At 37.3% G+C, this 21128-nt stretch overlaps 1 long non-coding RNA gene across 1 annotated transcript in view; it reads left to right on the top strand.

Moving 5' to 3' along the window:
- The window catches only part of LOC108390044 (uncharacterized), a 115367-nt gene that overhangs the window by 85863 nt on the left and 8376 nt on the right, over nucleotides 1-21128 (top strand). Inside the window, exons 10-13 of the long non-coding RNA XR_012120539.1 lie at nucleotides 7632-7732; nucleotides 11661-11782; nucleotides 14214-14297; nucleotides 14622-14744. This is a non-coding gene — a long non-coding RNA (uncharacterized lncRNA). The remainder of the gene's footprint in view (nucleotides 1-7631; nucleotides 7733-11660; nucleotides 11783-14213; nucleotides 14298-14621; nucleotides 14745-21128) is intronic.

Raw genomic sequence — 21128 nt, 5'->3', positions numbered from 1 at the left:
ATGGACTTAACAATTTTCAGGCTTATTGTGATAATTGAATGAGATTGTACATTTTAGGTGTAGGTAGTTAATAAATATTACCTATTATTTTTATTATGACCACTACTAGAATTTTGCTGAGATGCTGATAAAGAACACTCTTCTTCCCTGCCTAAGAGTGGAGCCAACTGAGAAATGGACATAGAAGTCAGACAGCTGGGCCTCAAATTACTGCTAACAGCTGCACAAAGACATGGCTAGTTGTGGAGCCACAATAGACTTGCTAGTGATTTCTGCCTGGATCCCAAGATAAGTGGGTACACACAGCTGGCCAGTTTAGCACTGGTAAACCCCTTCCTGGTTACCTGTGTCACCAACACATCTGCAGCTGACCTGCATCCTTTATGTTAAAGAATACATATTGTTATATATTAACACTTATACACACACACACACACACACACACACACACACACACACACACACACACACACATATATAAGCCACTGTGATTTCAGGGTGTTACTACCACAAAACAGTGGACTAAACAGTACACCATTTATTCTTACTAGACATTTGACCAGACAGTTTGCAAGGTCATCAGGTGAGAGGCAAGCACAGCAGTCAAAGCTCAGGACTAATCCATCCAAAACATATGGAATTGTGCTTAGTCAGCACAACACCTGGTCACGTATTCTAATGTAACAGCGACAGCTGGTCTTCTCATGGAGACTGCTAGCATTTTTTGAGCTGGGGGAGGAATAGGACACGGTCAGCCACTGACCAGGTGCTGAAGTGTTCTGTGGATGCCAGAGGCAGCACCATCCTTCCTGGGAAAATCCCAGGTCTCCTGATATATACATTCAGATAGAATGTTTCCTTAAAATGAATCTCCTTGTTTTAAGTTCTAGTAAATACACAGTAGTCAGGAGTATTCTAAATTGTCTCAGACCTTCTGTATAGTATAATTTAACACATGAACATTCTAAGTGTGCCATTGAATCTGTGAATGTGAATTATGGCAAATATTTATTTCTTTTTACAATAAAATGTACTGTAATGGAGCATTCATGATCCAAAGATTTCTAAAATTAGTAATGGCCAATTTGAGAAATGTTAAGATAAAATTTGACATACCTTGCTTTGTGTGATGGAATTTGACTTAAAAATGTTTTTTCTTTTTTGTTTTTTTCTTAGTACTGCAGAGTAACTAAGGGTGAAGACTTAATGAACTAACAGGACTCATTTTAAATGCCTCGCCACCCCAAGACCTAACTTTATATTCTCAGACAATTCATACTGAGCTGTTCCCACTTTCCATCTGCAAAACAGAAACAGTCATAAGCCAACATAATAAGGTTGAATAAGGATTTTAAGAGATTATATGTTTAAAGCACTTAGCACACTGATGGCATATTATAAGCACTTGGTGTTCGTTAGACATATTTTTTCTATCATCTTTGCCATAAATAATTATGTATAAAGTACAAACAACATTCAATATTTTAAAAAGTTTTAGGCGTTGATACTTTCAAATAATTAAAATGTTCAAATGTTCAAAATGTTTGATGACATTTTATCAAAAACTGAAATCCTACTATCATGATAGAGAAGATAAAAGGAGAAAAAGGAAATTCTATTTTGTTTTGACAAAAGACAAAGTAGTAAATTCCATAAATATTCAACAACTAACACTAAGTGTTTGAACGTTAAAATGTCACTGCCTTTTAGTAATAATTATACTCGTTTACATTGTATAACACTTACTCTTTTCAAGGTACTTCGCTGGTTATTTCCTTTCATCTTCCCAGCTATTTTATTATAAAAGTTATTTACAGATTTCACATCCCTATGATTCTTCTCTACCAAAGTGTAAGACATTTCTAAAAACAGTGAATATTGAAAACTTCCACACCAAATACTTTCATGGTTTTATTTATTCATGTTTTGTACAACTAATTCACACCCCTTTGACAAGGCCAACCAAGATTTATAGATGGAATCAGTTCTTTAACACTTTTTAAAAATCATGAAATTTCAAACACACAAAGAAAAATAGAGTTATACTTATTACACATATACTCATAGCATGCATATAAACACATCCAAAATTTTCCACTTTTTTTTAAATGACACTAGAGATAAGGTAAGGTGCTCTGTGTAACTTCTCTTCTTTTCCTTCCCCTGTTCTATAAATGTACCTCCCATTCCTGAATTTGATACAGTTTTACATTCTTTTAAGCTTTATACAGATGTTGCATATTGTAATTATTATAATACAAATTTATTTTTTTCTTAATATCATATATTGAAATGTATCCATCTTGACTAAGGCAGATCTACACCATTCCTTTGGTTTGATATGTAGAATTCCTTTGTATGAGCAAATGACGATTTATTCAATTTCAAGTTTATAAATTTTGCCACTTAGCACATGCTATTGTTTTTGCCTTTACACCCTTGGCATTCACTTCCTCAGGCTGAAGGCTAATTCTGGTAACACTCCGCTGGAGGGATTTTGTTCTGGCTCACTCAGAGCATGCTCAGCCCACATGCAGGGCAAGTTGAAATGCCTGAAGTAGCCTTTGTTCAAGGACAGGCAGGAATTTGGTGGCTAAGCACCCCAGTTCTTTTCACACCCCTTATGAGAAAACTGAGGTGTGTTCGGCGATGCGTCAGTTGCCCATGGTGGCGGTTTGCCGATCATGCACCCTTTGGCTTCCTACCTTTCCCTATCTCCTGTCTCCTCTTCCTTACTCATTTTTTCCTGAAATGATCCCCCAGATAAACTATGTGCACTCAAATCCTAGTTTTGGGATCTCTTCTTGGGAACCTAAACTACAGCTGCTTTTCAAAACATGCCTGCAATAGGCTTGCTGTAGTTGTGCACTTCCCCTTACCCACATGAAGGCGACTTTCTCTGGGACAGCATTAACAAAATACAGCCCAGGCACCTAAATCCAGACTGCCACCTATTCTGTACAGCCAGTGAGCTAAGAAAGGATTTCACATTTTTGAAAGATTGAGAAAAATCAAAGGAAGAATATTTCATGACACATACAGTTGTATGAAATTCAAATTTTAGTGTCCATAAATAAGGTTTTGTTGGAGTTCCACCATGTGCATTTCTTCACTTATTATCTAGGACTGCTTTCTCACTACACAGCAGAAATGAGTAATTGCTCCAGAGACAGTATGGCTTGCAAAGTTTAAAGTATTTACCATCTGGCCCTTTACAGAAAGAAGTTCACTGGCCCCTGCACTAGGGTATATATGTAGAAGTAGAATTTCTGTGTTCAACATAGCACATTTAAATAAATATAAAAATAGATATAAGCATATAAATATAAGTATATATACACTGTGAACATTGCTAAATTGCTATCAAAAGTGGTTGCTCCAACTTACACTCCCATCCACCAGGAGCACTTGATTGTTGCCATTTTTCTATACCCTCAACAGCATGTTTTTTTTTCTCTTTATAATACTTGCTAAATTATTAATCTCTCTCTTTAACAAAGAAATGTTTGCCTCTGACTCTTTTAAAAACAATAGTATCTGTAATTGTTTTGTTTTTAAGAGTCTTTTTGTTTAGGGGTACCTTCAATGTGTGGCAAATGATAGTGGTTTTCCACTTATGGAGTGATATTAAGTTTTCTTTTAAATTATCTTTAAAGAAAAAGAATTGGTTGATTGAAAGAAAAACAGTTAAGTATAGAAAAGTAAAGCATTTCCAGATGTGGCAACATCATAAAGATGAATTCTGAATGGTTGAAATTTGTGAATCAGTGAAGGAGTAGAAACCTGTGATCTGTGTTTTAATCCTGGGTCAATCCCTTGCTAATTTGTTCTTAGGCAAATTGCTTATCTTTTCTAGATTTCAGTAAAATGGGAATAATTGCTAAAGCTTCCCTACCTCTCTCATAGTATTATTTTGGAAATTTTTTGAAATTGTTAGTTAACAGGTTCATTGGTGGTGAAGAGCATTACAGAACTGTAAGCACTGCAATGTTACACCTTCTCTGTATAATTTGTATCACACGCACAATCTGTACCACCGCTTGACTGGAGTTACTACTATTTTCCCTGAAGATGTTCCACTTTTGGTGTTTGGGTTTTGCTCACATTGATACCTCTGTCAGTAGTACCAGATCCATACCCTCCATTTGTACTTGTAGAAATACTATTGACTGTGTCAGCGGAAGTTTTCTCCAGATTCCATTGTCATCTTGCATGATCTCTTCCTCCAGGAAAATACAAACAATATTATTGTTTGAAGATGTTCTCTCACAACATGGGACATACTCTGTTGTTTATTAGTTGGTCTGCTTATGTTGGAGATATATATATAATATAATATATATAATAATGGGCACAGACTCTTAGGCTCTTTGTATACCTTCTTCAGAGTCTAACATTGATCCTTGGCACATAGCACAGGTACATCAATGTATTGATTTTAATTTCTTTTATAAGCATCCATTACCTCTTTTTAAAGTAATTTTCTCTACATGGCTGGAATATGAGCCCTTATTATGGTGTACAAGGCCCTGCATGATTGGCCTTTTCTTACCCCTAGAGGCTCATCTTAAAATAGCCTGTCTTTCTTTCTGCTTCAGGCACATGACCTGCCTTCCCCAAACGTGTGTGCTCCTTCGATATCAGGGCTTTTACACACATTGTTCTTATGTGTATGGGATTATCTTTCTCTCCCTTCATTTATTAACTTTTACCCATTTTTTTAGACTTGATCTCAGTTGTCTCTTCTCTAGGGAAGCCCTTCCCTTACTCCTTAATTGTGCCAAATTTCTCTTCTGTGTGCCCTGGTAGGAGCATAAGCTTTTCATTGGCAGTGTTTATCACAGTGGCAATTTTATATTTATTTTTATGATTATTTGACTAATGTTACTTTTTCCCTTTAAGCCTTATGCTTCATGAAGACATGAGAATATTTGTTTCCCTCACTGTTGTATCTCAGCATCTAACACAATGCTGCATATACAGTAACGACCTGATGTGTATTTGTTAGATGACTGAAGGAATGAATAGAGTGTTGCTCTGTCTCCTGAAAAATCAAATATGAGGTACTGTCCTCTCTTGCTCCCATCATCCATGATCAGCAAGGAAATACATATGAGCAAGAGTATAAACTCTGAGCGTTAACTGCTGTAGCCAAGTAGTCTGGGAAAACTTCCAGGGTGTCAAGACACCAGTTAGAGCTTCCAGGGATCAGTGACTTCCGGCAGCAGTTCTTAGGGCCTGCACCTGCTAACCCCTGCCCTTTGGGAACTGATCTTCCCCAAGCAGATGCCAGAATGCTGTCTGGGATGGTTAGACTCCAGCTGCAGGCCACTTAAAATATGCCCAGGTGCCATTTACTATAATTTCTATCCAAAAATAATCAGGTGAGGAACCACACAAGAATAATACACACTTTAAATTCAGGTGTCAAGTGGCAGGTTGATGTTTAAGAATAGGCCATTTTACCCTTAGTTTCTGACATAAAAAGACATATCTTGTGTGAGGCACAAATTATAGACAACGTGCAACATCATGAGTCAGATCAGATACCAAGGGAAGCCTCCATGTGTATAAACATGTGCGTGCAACTATTATTCAAACTGTATTTAAAAATTTTTTTTGATGGTCAGCAACACTAGGCTTTATTGCTACTTATTAATTTTAATATGAGGGCAATAGATTATAGCATAGGGAGTTTATAAAGTACCTATCTTTTTGCCACTTCAGTAAAGCAAATTCCTCTGTCTTCCCAAAACTCTTTTTAAAAATTTCCAAAGTGATCTATGAGGTTGTGTTTGAATGGAAGTGAAGTATTTTGACTCCAGAGCACCACGTTTCTGTGTCCTTATTATGAATACCCTTACAGTATAGCTGGGGCAGGGACATGGGCCAGGAGCAGATGTTGCCTGTTAGCAGATCACACAGAATGGCACCACATCCATGTTGTAACTGGTTCAGGGCCTCCTTCAGCCACACTGTCTGTATCTCTTCACAAACCTGGTAGCATGTACAGGCTGTCAAGGCCATGCAGTTGGACCATAGCAGTTGCCTTCTTGATTTTGGTGTGGAGTCAGCATTACTCTTCTTAACCTGAACTTACCTTTTTACTTTTTAAACCCTGAGTGTGAAAGAACAAATGGTTGCTTTTAAACAGAGGAAATGATCAAAGCAAATGGTCTGGGTAATATGGCTGTGAGAACTGGTTTAGTCATTGACTTAATCAGGGAGAGAAATTATGGAAGAACATATTCATATGCAGTCCTGGATTTTCTAAATTAATGAAGGTACTTGTTTCCATTTCCAAAGAGTGCTGCAGGATATCATTCCTGTTTCATGTCATATTGTTGCTGGGTTGGGAGTAGACTGGCTCAAAAATGGGGTAGAGAGAAGGTGCCAGTCAAGACAAGAATGGCGCAGCAAGAAAGGTGCCAACAGAACATCTGGGCTAGAGATACAGCTGCTTGGGGAACACACTGATGCTTATAGTCTGGGTGATAAAATTCAGTGAGTCAGAACTTATATTCTCATATATTTCATAAAAACTTTCTAGAGCTGTGCTAGAGTGGTGGTGCCAGGACTGCTGTTTCCAGAGGAACCATTTGTGTTTCATTTTATTTTGCTTGATTGTCTCCATTGCATTGTGATGAAGTTTGTGCAGAAATTTTGATAAAGAAGCCATTTTAACATATTTAAGAGTACACCTTAGAAATGATATCAAAAATTGAATCTATGACAATGTAAAAATCTGCATTCTGAATTAATTTTCTTTGATGAAATAAACATTGATGTGAAAGGAGTTTTTAACTACAAAATGATATAATCCTGTATCAACAGTAGTTATTTCTCACTGGAGAGTTTGGGATAATTTTAAATTCTTCTTTGTTTGCCTCTATTTTCTAAATGTTTGATTTGTAACATAAAAGCACACACATATGTACATGAACATACATGTATGTCAACCTGTGGGCATACATATAATTAGGTGGATATTTTCCTTATGTGGAACTGCTATTTCAAAGGAACATCTGTTTTTATTCCTCAGGATTCCATCTGAGAAGTATGTATTCTTACTTACTTTGTATAGACAAAATCTATAGCTTTTGTCTGAAGTGGGTCTTTGAGCTCCCATTTCCCTCTGGCTCACATGTGGCTCAGTAGAGGAATGTCACATCCCTAAAGCATTGCAACTGTGACGCTGAGGGTGGAAGTCATTGACATCTGATGACTAATGCTTGACGCAGACCTTCACTTGTGTGCATCACAGATTTTCCTAGGGAAGTTTTTGGCCTGTTGGTGTCATGGATGTTGTTATTTCCTTACAGAACAGTCATCTCTATCTCCACCTCTCCCTTGCAGATAACCCCGGTGTTCATTCAGGTATTAGCTGGCCATGTTTTATGAGTTCTTTTCCAGCTGCAGGGGGCGGGGTAGTGCTTGTCTCCAGCCTAAGCCAGTTGCCCTGGTTCTGCTCCCCTCGCCAGTGGCGGGAACAGGCATGGCCCTGTGACACAGTCCTGGCCACTCTGATGCAATGAAAGTTCGTGGTGGGGCTTTTGGGAAATGTTAACTCAATCTTAAAAGAGGGATATAAAGTAGTGGCTTGTGTGTCATTTTTCTTTTTTTTCTTACAGATCAGAATGTGGTTACATGAGGATGAAAACCTTAAAACTGTTGGACCCATGTCACTCCCATGACAGAACTAAGGGCAAAGTCAACATGCTGAGGAAGACAGGTGAGAAAGATGGAAAAAGAATGGGTCCCTGTTGCTCTTCCCCTCCCCCTGAGGTAATAGACTTCCTAATTGCTTTATCTCCATTTCTTGTTGGATCTCTGCTACAGCTAAAATCATCCTAACTGGTTCAAGCTATAATCAGATTTCAAAATGAGTCCCTTTTTCCCTTCCTGTAGAAGATAAATAACTCAGAAAAATGAAAACTGCTACTTGGATAAACACTGTGTTGACACCACCCCTGTCCAATAGAATGCGTCATTTTAAGGAGAACAAATACGTACATATGCACGTATCCTGCCAAGGGCTTTAAAATAACTGTTCAGTACTTTATTCACATTTGAATTAAGAGTTTAGAATGAATTTAAATATTTACCAATACAGAATAATTGAATATGAAGTATAACGGACAATAGAATCCTAGGCAACAGTTAAAAGGAATAAGATAGATCTTTATGGATTTATCTGAAAAGACTTACAATGTAAGTTTTAAGAGTAAAAAGCAAGGTGTATACCTATATACACAGTACATTATCTTACATTTGTGCATATGTGTAAATGTATGTATGTTTATAAATTATACTTTCATTTATATACAGCTATAAATGGATAGACAAAGTTCCAGAAAATTTAACAACAAACGGATGGTGGTGGTTACCTTTGGGAAAAGGAACTATATTAAAGGATGTAAAAGGGATGTTTAAAATTTTTACTCTATATACTTAATAATGTTTAAATTTGTATTCAAAGAATTGGTTCATGCATTACATATGTTAAAACATAAAACTACAAGTTATATTAAAATATTTATAATTGCTTTAATGCAATAATTATTATTTTCCTCCTAATCCATTAAACAATAAATTTGCATATAAATTTGCTTTCTTTTATTAACAATTTGAGCAATATATTGAGAGCTGCTTTTTTTTTTTTCTTATTGTTGAGCACTTCCCTCCCTCCCCTCCCCTCAACACACACCTATTAGGCCCACATGGTCCCTTTGTGGGGATATTCTATTGTGTATAGTCTAGGCTGGTGGGTGCTCCTGACTTCGGACTCTCACATCCGGCCTCTGATCTGAAGGAACAAATCTCCAGTTAAGCCAGGAGTAGGTGGCCCTTGCTCCTGGGCATTTTATGTGAGTGATTCATAGTGGGAAGAATGCTTTGGGGTCAAACTGGCCACAGAGGGGTCTCAAGGACCAGATTTTTCCTGCAGTAGGGCCTGGGCTCTTTGTAGCTCATGCTACACAACCTCCAGGTCTCTCTGTATTTCTGCCTGCCTTCCAAGCCTGACCTTGGGAGCCCCCAACATCCTTCCCACCTTTGGCTTAGAATAGCTGGGTTTATTTCTCTTGCTTGTAACCAAGAACTGACTGATGCAGCTAATATTAACTAAAATAGATATTTATCTTTTTCTACATGAGATGATCAGTAATTGCTAGGAACATCCTATGGGAAAAGACAATTCTTGAGATATGAATGTCCACAATAAAGTTTTAATTTGTGATTTATACAGCAGCAAAGCACCTCTGGGGATTTTTCTATTTAATCATAGAAATGATGATATACCATCTTTTATGGCCTTCTGGCTGCTTTTACTTTTGATTCCATGGGGAAGGAATGGAATTCCTAAGTCATAATGAATGGAGAGCTCTTTCACTTGGAGTATGACTTTTAAAAAACAATCTTTGTAATTTGTTTACAGTTGTAAATTGCACACATATAAAATGTTTGTCATTGAATCTAGTTCCTGAAAGGAATTCATTAAGTATCTAGAGACATATCTTCATTTTAAAGCTAAGAAACTGAAACCCCCAGTAAAGAAATACCCCAAATCACACAGCTATTTAAAGCCAGAATTGTGCATAGAATTCAAGTCTTCTGAATTGAAGAAAACTCTTACAAAGTTCTTTCTAGATGCCAGTCTCCAAAAATTTCATGATAAAACAAGGAGTTAAAAAGCCACTTTACTTTGAATAGCATAGTAAATATATTCATAAACATGCTTTTCAGACCATAACTAAATAATAATGCATTTGCTTCACATACTGCTTAGGATGCTTGATTAACAAGTTCTAGGTAAGTTTGCCTTTAGACAAGAAATAGGAGAAAGTAAAACACATTTTTATATGTTTCTATATTTCCCTCCTTCCCTTAATTCTACATTTCAGATATATCTTTTTCCCTAATATATTCAAGATATAAATAAGCAGAAAACCCATTTCTGATACTTCACCTTTCTTTCTGTAAGTGTGACAGCTTCTGGGGCCCGATAGAGTGCAGCTAACTGGGACAAATCCTATGGTGGCTGTGATTGTTTAGCTGTTAAATAACCTCTTGCTGGTTCCCCATGTGTTGCCAAGGTTAAGCAAATATTTAGGTGTCAGGCACCATGTGAGGCACTTGGGATGTGCTAGCATGCAAGACACAGTCCCTGATCTCTAGGTCTGCCTGGTGTGGAGGGTAGACGAGCAGATAAAGAGGCAATTTCCAGGGGGTGTGAAGTGTGTTAAGCACAGGGTGTTATGGGAACATGGAAGGAACACCTAAACATTTTTTGGAAGTCATGAGAAGCTTCCAGAGGAAATGACATTTGAGCTAGCCGAGACCTGAAGGCTGAGTAGGGAGTTAGAAGGATTGAGAAAGTCGTTGCAGCAGAGGGAAGAGTATGTACAAAAGTATTAAGCGTGGACAGAATTTTCTTTGTTTTCAGAGTTTGGAAGTAGTTCTAATGGCTGGAGCTTAGAGTAAGAGAAGAGTTGTATGTTAAGCCTGCGTTGTTGGATTTTATCCTGAATGTATGGCGAATAGTTTGAAGTGTCTTGAGAAAGACAGCACTATGATCCTATTACTGAAATAATACTCGAGATGCAATGTGAATGGAATTGGGCAGAAATAGACACAGAAATAAAATTAAAAGGTTGAAAAATACTGTATTCATTTCTTTAAAGAGATACAATTTTCATATTTTATATTCCAAAGTCTGGATTCATTTATGATTAGCAGCATGTCTTCAATTAACTAGAAGCTTTAATTTTCTTTCTCAGTGCTTCAAAAACCAATAGTGTAGTTTACACATGATAGCAGCTTAGATTCAAATAAATAAAGTCAAGAACTATTGCAGTCTTAACTAAAATAGTACTAGAGTCATTGAAGAGAAGTGATGAGCAATCATGATGCATTTTAAGGGGGAGATCACCAGGATCTGCAACTAATTGCATTTGGGACATGAGATTGAGAAGAAGTTGATGATTTCTCCTACTTGTATTTTATTATCTTTATTTGGGCTGTTGGGGTTGTGGTTGTTCCATGCATTGAGATAATGAACTCAACAGGGTTCATGGGAGTGAGAAGGAGAAGGTGTGGGACAGGGGAGATAAAGAGTGAGGGTGAGCATCCTGGGGACTATCCAAGTTAGTGCTCCGTTGGGGATTATATCTACAGCTCTGTTAATGAAAGGAACCAGAACAAAAGATGTAGGCTTTTCTGATATGTTTCCTAATCAGCAAGTACATGAAATAACCACAGTTGTCGTGGGCTACCAGGGAAGCAGTTTCCATTCAAGGCTCCTCTTCCATTAGCATTAGGTCTCATTCCAGAACAAAGCATCTCTAAAGCATGAACTCTGCTGTTGAAGCCTCCATCTTCTGCATGTCTGTAGATTTCCCTTACAAGAGTCTAATCTTCTCTTTCCTGGATCTCCCACATCTTCCATCTCATGTGTTAGGAATAATCTCACCATTTTACAGGGAAGCCAAATGCACCTTCATTCTGTCTGAGTTCAGGAACCCAGATTTAAAAGAAATTAGCTGGGAAGTCTTACCTTTGTAATTTCAAAGATCAGGATGGAGGTATATAATCCTGTGCAGGAATAGTGGAAAGATAAAGAGTAGACTCCTCTGATCACTGCTCTACCTTCTCTCTCCCAGTGAATTTCTCCTGGACCACCAGCATCAGACACCTCTGGATTAGGCATCTGCCAAGAACTTTGCCAGGCACTGGTCACCCTTTCCAGCTGGATGGACTCAGAACCTGTGCTTGTGCTACAGGGGTAGGTGGGGAGGCCTGGAGCTGGTCGGTTTGGTTCGGTCCCCAAGAACTGTTTCTCCCAGGCAGCAAGAGCTCCAATCTGGAGTTCTGCCACTGTGAGTGTGTTGAGGGCCTTATGATAGGCAGTTTTGTGCTGTGAGATCGAGGAGTTCAACAATGGCATATGTTAGAAAGGAAAACACTTTCTTGTGTGTAGAATCATGCCCTTCACCAAATCTGTTGACTTCTTTTTTTAACCTGGGCCTTTTCTCTTGAATGCAATAAAGCCTCTGAAATGACTGTACTTGGCAAGCGGATCTCTTCTGTCATTTAAAACAGTAGAGAATTCACAGAGTAAGTGAATTACTTTGGTTTTCAATAAAAATGTTAGTATATATCTTAGGTGTGAACAAAGGACGCTGAATTTCAGTAATGAGATGATGAAATCCACAGGGGCTGAGAAAGATGAGTGTGTGGAGTTGATGGCCACTCAGCTCTAGAGTGAGAGAGAGAGAAAAAGAAAGAGGGAGAGATTGAGAGTTAGCATGACAGAGAGGAACAAAAACTTTGAGAAAGACAGGCCTTTAGAGGAGCTCAGATTATGCAAAATGGGCTTGAGAAGAGAGCGTTCAAATTGCTGTCATTTGCCAATAACATGTAATACTGCGAGAGTAGTTCTCTCTCCAGGAGTAAGAAGTGTGTGTCCTTCTTCTCTGATTCAGATATGTGGCCCTCTGAAAATTCTCTTTGGCATTTCTCTCAGCAGTCATAAAAAAGACACTAGAAAATAACCTTTTTCTTCAATTTCATAAAATGCAGGTATCCTTTAAAGAAGAGCAGAATAATTTTAAACAATGAGAATATTTAAATAAAAAGAAATGTTCACACCTATCAGCATTATGTTATTTTGTGTTTCAAGACTCAACTGCCAACAAAATCCACCAAGGTGATATATAGTTTATTAATGAGATAGCAGAGAGGCTCCTCCACACAAGATTCTGACTGAATCACATTTTCTATATGGTGTTATTAATAATAATAATTCATCATTTAATGAGGATTTACTATGTATGAGGCACTGTGCTAAAACCATTTGCTTCCAATATCTCTTTAACTTTGGAGAACTTTATAGGTTGTACAATTACCCCTATTTTATAGATATATAAACTGAGGCTCAGAGAGGTTAATGACCTGCCTATAGTCAAAGGGATAATGGGGAAGAGTTGAGTTTTAACCCAGGTAGTGTAAGGAGGAATCTATAGAGAAAACTCACTATAAATGGCATTTTCAGGCAACGTGCCTCCCCTTATCTACCAGGAAGAGGCAATCCTAGCATTTGGATTCTACTTAAGAATTACTTTAAGATAATGTCTTAGTTTTATCTTGGAGTTTCACTCAAATGTCAATTTCATTTACAAGAAGTGCAATCATTGTTTTGTACAAGGAATAGATGTAAATAACTGAATAATGATGGGCATTCACATGGATAGATCTTCTGACCTCAGGTGTCCTGAGCCTTTAAATATCCCTTTCTTCTCAGACTTTGTTCAATCTTATAAAATCAAAAAGAAAAGCCAGGTATGGAAATGTTCTTAGTCACCCAGTCTATATGAATTTCCTTCCTGTCTCTATCTGAAATGGTTGGCCTATTTCTGCCTCTGTAGTTCTCAAAAGTAAGCTATGTAGAAATTTAAATTATTATTATAAATAAACACAAGTCATTAACCAGCTATAGTAATTCCTACAGAGAATGAATTTAATTGGTATTTTTTTTTAACCATCTTCTAAGTGAAACCTTACCCTTTTTCTGGAAAGGTAACTTAACTGACCAGGTCTTCCAGGGCTCAGTTGCATTTGATAATTCTAATCTTTCTCAAATAAATTCAGTGACTGGAGTAAAGGACACATCTCTAGAGGTGTGTCATTTGACAATAACATGTCAAATGCAAAGGAAAGCAGGAAGAGATAAGGAGACCCAGTAGCCTGCAAGCACCTATGCCTCCCACCCACCCCCACCCTAGACCTAATCCTGAACAGCTCATTGCCATTCTCTTCAGTGTTGGTGTTCGTTGCCATTCTCTTCAGTGTTGGTGTTTGAAGAAACCACATGGAAAAAAAAAAAAAACCTCTCCAGAGGGATTATATCCAAATGTTAGGTTTGAGTTGCAGTAAAAAAAAATATAGGTAATACCTGGAAGCATGACCTTTTGTATATGTGTTTGTTTTAAAAAGTTCCTTTTGGGATAGGCTGGAAGGTAAAAAATCAGAACAGTTCATGAAACTTGTTATGGGGCCATCCAACTATTTTTTTAGCTGCGAAATATTTACTTACTGTACCCTAACTACCAAGTAGCCTATCAACCAATATGACACTCTGCAGGCTCTGCCAGATGTCAGTATTGTACTGGTCAGTAAGTACATCGCATGAAATTATTTTATTTTATTCCTTGCAGATTCTTTAATGGGCAGTAATTCTCATGTCCCTGACTGACCTCTCAGGTGGGACCCGGCAGCAGACACAACCTAAGAGGACCCTGGTGAGTCATACCCTTGTGAGATCCTTCCCCTTGAATGCAGGATGGACCTGTAGTTACTTCCAGTCAGTAGAATATGGCAAAAAGAAGCCACTCCCTTGACAGGGTTACATTAGGTGGCAGATGTGCTGGGATGTCACTCCTATGATCAGGCAATGTCATATAAGACCCCTTTTTAGCAGACCAGAGTGAGAGAGTCTCTGGTTGGCTCAGAAGAAGTGACTCTAACACTGTGAGGTAGTCACTGAGGGGGACCTAGGGTGTCTGGCAGGGGCTGAGAGCACTCTGAAGCCAACTGCTAGCACAATCTGAATGATTCAATCACAGGGAAGACACTTTCTCAATATTCTGAATCAACTTGGAAAGGAATCCAAGCTGCAGAGGAGAACACAGTTCCCTGACACCTCGACTGTGGTGGTGGCCCTGTGAGATTCCGGGTAGAGGACCCAGGTAAGCTGTGCTGGAAACCTGACCTATGGAGACTGAGAGAATAAATGTGTGTTGTTTTAAGCATGGGGTCATTTGTTACACAGCAATAGCTAATGAATACAGATGCTCTGGCCTGTTTATCCTATTCATTTTCATTTTCTTGTTGAAAAGGACTGAGTGATAACAGAATTGTAGGGTATTATATACTTTAAATTGGTTTCAACTTTTCATAGACTTTAATAGCTCTGATAAAGGTTACTAGTAAAAAGCCCTTTAATTGTATATAAAAATGAAGGGTAAGTCATTGGTGCACTCAGATGGGACTGAGTATGGGAACCATTTATGGGATCTGGGTGGGCCAAGGACTTGTGTGGAGAATCATTGCTTTCTGCTTCCATACTGGGGCCTTTTTTTTGGCATCTCAGCTGCTAAACAATGTAATAACAAAACATGAAAGTGTTTTCATGATACCAATAGTTCTGTTTTCTGGGGTTAGGATGTAATCAGAAATGGCATCTGATAGACAAGATAGAAGAAAGAAGTTGTGGACTGTGACATTATTCCTAAGCAAGACTGAGAACTGTAGTTTAATGTGAGAACCTCTCTGATTAGCTGCTTAAAATTGGGTTTCTTTAAAAACTACCTAGATTTGTAATTATGTAATTAACTTATTCCCAAGGTAAAAATGTCAAAAATATACACCAAACTACAGATCTACTTCAACTCATTACTGGGTTACATTCCAGTAAACCCATTGTAAGTTGAACATGTCATCAGCCAAAAATGCATTTAATACACCTAACCTACCAAATACTAAAGCTTAGCCTGGCCTATGTTACACGTGCTCAGAACACTTACATTAGCCTGTAGTTGGGCAACATCATCTAACACCAAGCCTATTTTATAATAAAGTATTGACTAATATAATTGCTTGAGAGTGACAAACAAAATGTTTAAGAGTGCTTGTCGTTGAGCCCTGTGATATCATGGCCGACTGGAGCTACCGCTTGCAGCCTTGCCCAGCAACAGGAGAGAGCCCTACTGCATATCACTCGCCTGGGAAAAGACTAAATTTAAAATTCAAAGTACGTTTTCTACTGAATGCATATCACTTTCACACCATTGTAAAGTCAAAGAAATTGCAAGTCGAACCATCATAATTCCCGGACAGTCTGTATCTGCTTCTGACTTCAAATCTTGAACCTTTTCCCCTTGGGCAATGGCTGCCAGCAGTTTCTCGTACATCCTGTCGGAAATGTGTGATACATTTAGACGCTCACATATCCTTTTGGAGCTTTATGTGAACACATATCTTTTGTACATATATAGGAGCACAGGACCCACTCTGTTCTTTAACTTATTTTTTGAATATAACAATATATCCTGGAGATTTTTCCATATCAACAATGAACTTATACTGTTTTAAAATAATTTTAAAATTTATAACTGTGGATGTACATATGTATATATATATATATGTTTTATATATATATAAATGTCCATATGACACATACTGTGTCACCAGTACTTTATATGTGTTAATGTAACAATAACCCTATGTAATGTATACTCCTTTGAACATCACTTTACAGATGAGGACACTGAGGCACAGAGCACTTAGGAGCTTGTCCAAGGTCACAGAACTAGGAAGTGGTGCAGCCACCCAGGTGTTTGCCCAGGCAGTAGAGACTCAGGGCTCATGCTAATTGATAATTGGGCTGCTTGCAGTGTTTTGCTTTGTTTAAATATATATAGCAAACTACATTATAAAGCATTTTTTGTTTTTTTTTTTATGTTCGTAGTTGCATAAGTCTATCTCTAGGATAAATTCCTCAAGATCAAATTTCTGAGTTAGAGGAAATGCACGTTTTTCATTTTTATAGATACTGTCAAATTGCCTTCCAAGGATATTATGACAATGTGTACATCCATTGCCAGTGTGAGAATGGCTTTTTCTTCACAACTTTGCCAAGACTGTATATTACCAAACTATTGCCAATCTGGCAGCTAAAAAATGCTATCTTTATTTTGCTTTAATTTGCATTTGCTTATAAGAGGGATTGGACATCCTTCCATCTGCTTATAAGCCACATGTATTTATTTTTCAGTGAAATGACTACTAATCTCTATTTTTCCAAAGGACTTTGGGTATTTTTTTATTGACCCTTAGAAGAGTTTTATATTTTAAGGAAAATAGCCCTTTACCTTTAATATATGGCAAGTATTATCCTGTGATTTATTTTTTGACTTTTGTCTTTGTTTATACTATTTGGTTTTAACCCCACAGAAGTTTTAAATTTTCATAAGGACTGATTTACCAATGTATTCTGTTATGGTTTCTGGATTTTCTAGTCTTGATTTAAAAAGTTGTGCAACTTCAATATTTTGATCAATTGGGATGTGTCCTTTCTGTTATTGTTTCATTATTTTTATTTCAAAATTTGATTCAGTTGGAATTTATTTTGGTGTATTACTTTTGGTACAAGGAAGAATTCAGCTTAACTCATTTTAAATGGCTAACTGGTTGTCTTATCAAACTTCATTGAATTGTCTCCTTTCCCCAGTTTTTGCATGTATTAAAGTGTCACATCTACTTGTGTATATTTCTGGGCTTCTCGTAACCACTAGGTCTGGCTACCTAGGCCTTTCTCTACTCCACCCCACTATCCCCTTACTTTTCATTCCAGAATTTTCTGGCTTTTTCCACATATATTTATTAGAATGTAACTTTATATTTAAAAGTTATTCTATTTTATGTTTTGAATAAAAATTGTATATATTTAAGGTATACAACATGATGTTTTGATATACAGACACAGTGAAATGATTGCTACATGCAAGCTAATTAACATATCCTTCTCCTCACATGGCAACCATTTATTTGTGTGTGTGATGACAGCACCTGAGACCTACTCTCTCAGCATATTTCCAGTATATAACACAGTGTTATTAACTACAGTCACCATGCACTTTAGCTCTCTAGAACTTATCCATCCCATGCATCTGCAACTTTGTACCCTTCAACCAGCTTCTACCCATTTCCCCCTCCTTGCTGCCCCTGGTAACCACTGTGCTACTCTCTGTTTCCATGAATTAACATTTTTAGATTCCATGTATAAGTGAGATCATGCAATATTTTTCTTTTGTGTCTGGCTTATTTTCTGAGCATAATATCCTCCAGCAATTAAACTTAAAATTTTTTGTCTCTTTACCAAGAAATGCTATTCTTAATGATACCACATAACCTATTTAAATTAATTTGTAGGAAATGGAAATATTTACTATTAAATATTCTTAAACAAGAATAAGGTATGTAATTTTATTATTTTTGTCTAAGAAAATTTCAAGGTTCCCTCCCCATTTCTGGTCTATTACTAGTTTGTGTGTACTTGAGTGTTGATGTTGGTAAATACAATCTTCCTCTACTTATTTTTGAATTGATTGTATTTTTTGTTTAGGAAAGTAATTAGATTTTTATAATACCAATTTTATAACAGCTGACTGAAATATTTTGTGGTTTCTTCCCTCCCCTCCTTTACTGCCTCCTTCCCTTCTGATTCTTTAGGGTTCTTCAGATATATAATCATCTCATCTGTAGATAATTAATTTTGTCACTCCTTTCCTCTAAAACTCTTTTTTTCCTTTTAGGTAATTAAATTAATTGGTACTCTCAGTACCAACTGAATAAAACACTAAAAAAGTTTTTATTACCTTGTTCTTGACTTTAATGGGTGAGCTGTTGGTGTTCAGCCACTAACAGTATTTTCTGAAGTCTTCTAGTAAATGTATGTTATGAATTGTATACCAGTTGTTTAAGGGTATCTTCCAGGTTTGGTCAAGAGGTTTAGAATTTTACTAGTGTTTTTTATTCTTTTATTTTTTATTAAAAATTTTTTTAATTTGGTATCATTAATCTACAATTACATGAGGAACATTATGTTTACTAGATTCCCCCCTTCACCAAGTTCCCCCACATGCCCCATTAGTCACTGTCCATCAGCATAGTGAGAGGCTGTAAAATCACTATTTGTCTTCTCTGTGTTGCACAGCCCTCCCCATGCCCACCTTCCCACATTATACATGCCAATCGTAAGGCCCCCTTTCCCTCCCTTCCCACCCCTCCTGCCCAGTCTCTTTCCCTTTGGTAACTGTTAGTCCTTTCTTGGGTTCTGTGATTCTGCTGTTGTTTTGTTCCTTCAGTTTTTCTTTGTTCTTGTACTCCACATATGAGTGAAATCATTTGGTACCTGTCTTTCTCCACCTGGCTTATTTCACTGAGCATAAAACCCTCTAGCTCCATCCATGTTGTTGCAAATGGTAGGATTTGTTTTCTTCTTATGACTGAATAATATTCCATTGTGTATCACCTCTTCTTTATCCATTCATCTACTGATGGACACTTAGGTTGCTTCCATTTCTTGGCTCTTGCCAATAGTGCTGTGATAAACATAGGGGTGCATCTGTCTTTTTCCAATTGGGCTGCTGCATTCTTAGGGTAAATTCCTAGAAGAGGGATTCCTGGGTCAAATGGTATTTCTATTTTGAGATTTTTGAGGAACCTCCACATTGCTTTCCACAATGGTTGAACTAATTTACATTCCCACCAGCAGTGTAGGAGGGTTCCCCTCTCTCCACAACCTCACCAAAATTTGTTGTTGTTTGTCTTTTGGATGGTGGCGATCCTTACTGGTGTGAGGTGATATCTCATTGTGGTTTTAATTTGCATTTCTCTGATGACTAGCGATGTGGGGCATCTTTTCATGTGTCTGTTGGCCATCTGAATCTCTTCTTTAGAGAACTGTCTGTGCAGCTGCTCTACCCATTTTTTAATTGGATTGTTCGCTTTTTGTTTGTTGAGGTGCATGAACTCTTTATATATTTTGGATGTCAACCCTTTATCGTATCTGTCATTTATGAATATATTCTCCCATACTGTAGGATGCCTTTTTGTTCTATTGATGGTGCTCTTTGCTTTCCAGAAGCTTTTCAGCTTGATATAGTCCCACTTGTTCATTTTTGCTTTTGTTTCCCTTGCCCAGGGAGATATGTTCATGAAGAAGTCCCTCATGTTTATGTCCAAGACATTTTTGCCTATGTTTTTTTTCTAAGAGTTTTGTGGTTTCATGACTTACATTCAGGTCTTTGATCCATTTCAAATTTACTTTTGTGTATGGGGTTAGACAGTGATCCAGTTTCATTCTCTAACATGTAGCTCTGCAGTTTTGCCAATACCAGCTGTTTAAAAGGCTGTCATTTCCCCATTGTATGTGCATGGCTCCTTTATTGTATATTAATTGACCATATATGTTTGGGTTAATGTTTGGAGACTCTATTCTGTTCCACTGGTCTGTGGCTCTGTTCTTGTGCCAGTACCAAATTGTCTTGATTACTTTGTAGTAGAGCTTGAAGTTGGGGAGTGAGATCCCTCCCACTTTAATCTTCCTTCTTGGGATTGCTTTGGCTATTCGAGGTCTTTGGTGGTTCCATATGAATTTTAGAACTATTTGTTCCAGTTCATTGAAGAATGCTGTTGGTAATTTGATAGAGATTACATTAAATCTGTAGATTGCTTTGGGCAGGATGGCCATTTTGAAGATATTAATTCTTCCTAGCCAGGAGCATGGGATAAGTTTCCATTTGTTAGTGTCCTCCTTAATTTCTCTTAAGAATGTCTTGTAGTTTTCAGGGTATAAGTCTTTCACCTCTTTGGTTAGGTTTATTCCTAGGCATTTTATTCTTTTGATGTAATTGTGAATGGAATTGTGTTCCTGGTTCCTCTTTCTATTAGTTCATTGTTAGTGTATAGGAAAGCCTCAGATTTCTGTGTGTTAATTTTGTATCCTGCAACTTTGTTGTATCCTGATATCAGTTCTAGTAGTTTTAGAGTGGAGTATTTAGGGTTTTTTATGTACAATATCATGTCATCTGCAAATAGTGACAGGGTGACTTCTTCTTTACCGATCTGGATTCCTTGTATTTCTTTGTTCTGTCTAATTTTCATGGCTAGGACCTCCAATACTATATGAAGAACAGTGGGGAGAGTGGGCATCCCTGTCTTGTTCCCGATCTCAGAGGAAATGCTTTCAGCTTCTCACTGTTCAGTATGATGTTAGCTGTGGGTTTTTCATATATGGCCTTTATTATGTTGAGGTACTTGCCCTCTATACCCATTTTGCTGAGAATTTTTATCATGAATGGATGTTGAGTTTTGTTGAATGCTTTTTCAGCATCTATGGAGATGATCATGTGATTTTTGTCCTTGTTTTTGTTGATGTGGTGGATGATGTTGATGGATTTTTTAATGTTGTACCATCCTTGCATCCCTTATATGAATCCCACTTGGTCATGGTGTATGATCCTCTTGATGTATTTTTGAATTATGTTTTGTAATATTTTGTTGAGTAT

Source organism: Manis javanica, chromosome 8, assembly GCF_040802235.1.
Source record: "Manis javanica isolate MJ-LG chromosome 8, MJ_LKY, whole genome shotgun sequence".
NCBI lineage: Eukaryota > Metazoa > Chordata > Mammalia > Pholidota > Manidae > Manis > Manis javanica.
This window is presented reverse-complemented; position numbering and strand designations above follow the sequence as displayed.